Raw genomic sequence first — 5,436 nt, 5'->3', positions numbered from 1 at the left:
GGGAAGCAAATAGTCTATAAATTAAAGTTCCCTGAACCTAACATTCTTGGAAATTTTCTAGAACTGGTTTGTGAACATTTAGTAGTAGGTGGTCCAGTATATAGAGCACTGGGCCTAGAATAAGGTAAACTTGAGTTCAAATCTGGCCTCACACATACGACTCTTGGCAAGTCATTTCACATCAGTTTGTCTCAGTTTTCTTATCTGTAAAATGGGCATAATTAAAGCACCTAACTGATTTGTGGAGATCAAATGAGACAATGATTGTAAAGAACTCAGTACAGTGCCTGGCAGTTTTGTGACTCTTTAAGATCCCATTTGGAGCTTTCTTGTGGAGTGGCTTACTATTTCCTTCTTCAGCTCATTTTATAGACGAGGAAACTAAAGCAAACAGGGTTCAGTGACTTCCCCAGGTTCATACAGATACTAGGTGTCTGAGATTCTAACTCAGGAAGAGTCTTCCTGACTCTAGGCCAGGTACTCCATCCACTGAGCAGTCTAGCTGCCCAATATGAAGTGCTATTACCAATATTAGCTGATATTATTGTTTTGGTGGTGGTAGTGGTTGTAATTCAGAGAAGGAAAGTGATCCCAAAGAGTTATTATGCTTTCATCAAGAACAAACACTTAGCCTAATCACCTTTTGTTTTTTGATAGAGTGACTAAGTGGAGAGATCAGGAAAATATTATAAACATAGTTTATATATATTTTGGTAAATCATTTAGTAAGGCATATCATAGTATTCTTGGGAAAATTCTGGAGAGGTGTTAGCTAAACAATAGTACCTTAAAATGCATTTGGAACGGATTAAATGGCCAGAGTCAAAAAGTCATCATTAATAATATGAAGTCAAACTTGGAAGGTCTCCAGTGGAGTAGCCCAAGGACCTGTGGTTCCTTTTTCTGTTTTGCAGATTCATCAGTAACTTAGATGAGGGTATAGATATCATGCCTATTAAATTTGAAGATAAAACAAAGCTGAGTGGAATAAATAGCCCCATAGCTGACAGAATCCTAAGAGATCATAACAGACTAAAACACTGAACTGAATAAAATAAAATAAAATGTAATGTAATGGAGACAAATGTAAATTGTTCCATGGTTGAACAAAACAGTTCTATAACTAAAAGTGGAGGAAGGCATTATTAGACATTATTTTGTCTGAAAAAATCAGGGGTCTTTAGTGAACTGCAATGTCTTTATGAGTCAATAGTATAATATTAACAGTCAAAAAAAGCTAATATGATTTCAAGCTACATTATGAAATCTGTAACTTCCAGGAATAAGGAGATGCTAGGACCACAGTCTCATATCATGGCCAGATATCACATGAAGTAAGATATTCAATTCTGGGTGCCAGAGCTCAGGAAGGACATTGAAGTAGTCATCTAATTCTTTGAGGACCAGCTTCCTCATCATGAGGGAGTTCGAATACACCATCTCTAAGAACTCTTTTAGTTGTAAATCTAAAATTTTATTTTATTTATTTTATTTTATTTTTTGAGGATTCTTAACATAATTTATTTTGCTTCCAACAAATCCATAAAAATCAGAGGTGACAATCATGATCTCAAAAAGTAGACATGGGTAAAAGAGATTAATGGAAAATGTATTATGTTTAAAGGCTTCATAGGCCTTTAAAGATGGGATAAAAATGGACATAGCAGACCTGGAAAGTTGCAGAATATGAATCCATCTATGGATAGAGATGGAAGCATCTTGAGATATCACTCCATCAGTAATTCAGTGATAACTATCCCCGAGGTTGAATAATCAAAGAATGTGAATTGATTCATTCTAACCTTATTCAACAAACATTATTAAGTGTCTACTGTGTGTAAGCTACTATCCTTGATGCTGGAGATACAAAGACTAAACTGAAACAAGTCCATGCCCTCCAAAATCCTGGTCTAGTGGGCTGAAGGGGAAAAACAAACAGGCAAGTAAAGATAATTTGTAAAGCTAGGGGAGACTAATATCTGGGGAAGGACCCAGAAGGCTCACATGGGAGGCAGCACATAGATCAAACATTGATATCACTCTATGAGAAAACCTGTCAGTTGTGCGGTAAAGTTTTCTATAAAATTTGAACACTTTGGGGATTGGTTAAGGGGCTGAGAAATGGAATTTCTGGGAATAGGAGGAGGAGGGATGGTTACTAAGAAGTTCAAAAATATATACGAGATTTGATATACAGGTCTAAATTTAAAATAGAGTTTAGTTTTATGACCTAGGGTACAAAGATAGTTCTAAGGAAAGCACAGTCATCATCAAGGTGGCCCTGCCATTCAATTTCTCAAATTCTTTAGGACTAAGTCATCAGCCTCTTTCTGAGATCTTCTTTTAAAATATTCTTTCAGGGAGGATAACACATTAAGTTATCCATACATCAATTTGCATACATTTTTGTGGCTTTTCTCAATTGTCAGAGGGCTCAGGCAGCATTAGACTCTTGGTCAACTGGAAGGGGAGTTAGAAAGGCACCAGAGGAATGGAACCTGAGAGAGGAAGGAGAAGACTAAAAGCAAACTTCATCTGTTGAGAGGCAATGGGGTGTAGCTGAACAAGTAACAGCCTGATAGTCAGGAAATCTTGGTTCTGTCACTAAAGATCTGTATGACTTTGGGCAAGTTACTTCATCATCTGGAATCTTAGCTTGCTCTTCTACAAGATGCATGAGCTGGGGAAGTTCCAAAATTTTATTATTCTCAGCTATGTCTAGGAAGAGATCTGATGGCAGATATCAAAGAAGAGAGGCTTAGACAGATTTATGGCATTAAAGGAAAAAAGCAAAGAAAACATTTGATGAGGTAGATGTCAGTCACCTCGATGGGATATTCTTATGCAGAGAGCTTTGTATTTGATGTTTTGATAGGAGATAGAATATTTTTAAAAATTACAATTCTCGGTGTAATTAAATCTCTCCAACTACTACATTGAAAACATGGGTATAATCAAAGCTTGACTCCAGAGCTTTTTTGTATAATCTAAATTCTTATACAAAAATAGATCTTCTAATGCTTCATAATATATACAAAATAATTTATTTTAAAATATGACATAAAGCATTTAAAACTATTTACCAAAAATTTAAACAACCAAGAGATATGCTTCTTGAATGTTTAACTTAGTTGCATTGTCTTAGTTCAATCAACAAGCATTTATCAAGTGGATACAAAACCAGAGAATGAAAGAATCCATTCTTGAAAGGAGCTCACATTCCAAAGGGAAAGACAACAAGTAAATATATAAATGTTTGTAGAATGATTATTAAAAAAAGAATTAAATACAAAGAATAATTTAGTAGTTAAATACCAAATAGTTTTGGAAAGTACTAAGCATTTGGAGGGATAAAGAAGGCTTCATGAAGAAGATGATTCCTGAGTTGTGTCTGGAAGAAAGAGAGGATTTTATGAGTCAAACAGAAAGAGGGCGTGCATTCCAGACATGGGGGATGGCCAATATAAAGGAAAAGATCTAAGAAATAAAGTGTTGTGTGAGGAACAGAGAGGCTATTTTGGCTGGAGTTTATGAAAAATGAATTTAGAAAGATAGCTTTCTGCCAAGTTGTGAACAGAGGAGTTGACACATTATTATGGGAGCGGTAAGGAGCCAGTGGAATTGATTGAGCAGGAGAGTTGCATGTTCAGAATTGTGTTTAAGGAATCTTTGTTAGCAGAATGGAAGGTGATCAGGAGTGATAAGAGGCTGGAAGTACAGAATCCAATCAGGAGGCTGTTGCAATTATTCAGATGAGAGGGAATGAGATCTTATAGTAAGTAGCTGCTTTTTACCTATGGCATTTCATCTCTCATCTCCATGCCTTTGAACGGTTTATTCTAATGTTCTCATTTTCTTTTTCAGCTTAATCTTTGCATTCTACATGAAGCATTTCCAGATCCTTTCCTTAACCAACTGCCAGTGCTTTCATCCTAAATAATTTTATTTATTTGTTGAGAAGCAGTGTGGAGTAGTGGATAGAGAGCTGTCCTTGGAGCCAGGAAGACCAGAATTTAAGACCTGTTTCTGAAGCATTGTTTCTGTAATCCTGGGCAAGTTACATCTCTTAGTACCTTTGAGAACTCTTATAGACTATAAATTGTAGAGAAGGTTCTTATCTCCATTGGTAAAGAAGGCTACTCAACGGCAGCTCCCTAAATCAATGAAAATTGCAGTCTCTATCTCCGCCCCTCCTTCCCTGTTCTGTATTTGTACATTGGAAAAGTAGCCACTGTGAAAGTTTCATGATAGAACTATTTGCCAGGGCAGGAACAGCCATGGCTTATGGGGCTATTCATGGTGAGAGAAGCAATAGTGACCTCCCTACCTAAAATGGTTCCAGGAGCCACAGTAACAATAACCAGAGGAAGTATCATCAAAGTTACCTAGGGCTCTGAGCTACTGAGGGTGGAGTAGGGAGGCAGAACCAATAGGAAAGAACTGACTGATGGTACTTGAGGAAGAAAATCTATGGTCAGAAATCTAATATGGAATGCTGCAGGCACTGCCAGACTTTGGTTTTCTTTGAAAACATGTTGCCAGCCATTCTTCTTTAGTTATGCATCAGCAGACATTAGTGCACCATTTAAGGATTAAGTATGGTTGGTGAGGGAGCCCAGACTCTATAAGTCACGTCCACTGGGTATTATTTGATTCAGGAAATTCATAAAAATCAGCCACTCAGCACCAGCAATCCCAGCAAAGCAGGTGTTAAATGTGTATTCTGCCTTCTCAGGTAGAGAATTTCATGATGAATAGAATAGAAAACAATGGGAAGATTCAATGTGGCTGATTTGCTATACAGTAAAGATGGCTCTTTCACTTGTATGATAACAGAAGCAAATTAGACTGACTCTGATAGGAGCTATGCAGTAATGATTATATAAGCATGAATACTATTATAGATTCAGACTTTAGTCAAAAGAATTTCTCAGGTAATATCTATGTAAAGTTGTGCTTGAACTTCAGACCTACATTGAATGAATAAATGGAAAGAAGAATGAAAAAACACTTATTAAGCAGTTACTAATTACAATGCATTGGGCTAAGTACTGGGCATACAAGTAGAAAAGAAAATTTCTTTTTAAAAATAATTTATTTAGAATATTTTTATATGGTTACATGATTCATGTTCTTTCCTTCCTCTCTTCCCTCCCCATCCCAGAGCTGACAAGCAGTTCTGCTGGGTTATACATGTATCATTGTTCAAAACCTATTTATATAATATTCATATTTTCACAAGAGTGATCTTTTCACACCAATATCCTCCAATCATATCCCTATGAATCAAAAAGAAAATTTCTTAAGGAGTTTACATTTCATTGGTGTAAATGTCTTCATTTTTTCAAAGATGACATTAGTGTAGGTGAGGTCCATGGCTATGTCTAAATGTGGCCCCCTAAAATAAACAATGCCATGGCTAGAATAACTAGGATC

The sequence above is a fragment of the Gracilinanus agilis genome, chromosome 3 (genome assembly GCF_016433145.1).
Source record: "Gracilinanus agilis isolate LMUSP501 chromosome 3, AgileGrace, whole genome shotgun sequence".
NCBI classification, from domain to species: domain Eukaryota; kingdom Metazoa; phylum Chordata; class Mammalia; order Didelphimorphia; family Didelphidae; genus Gracilinanus; species Gracilinanus agilis.
The sequence above is the reverse complement of the archived record's forward strand: the minus strand, read 5'-3'. Positions refer to the sequence as shown.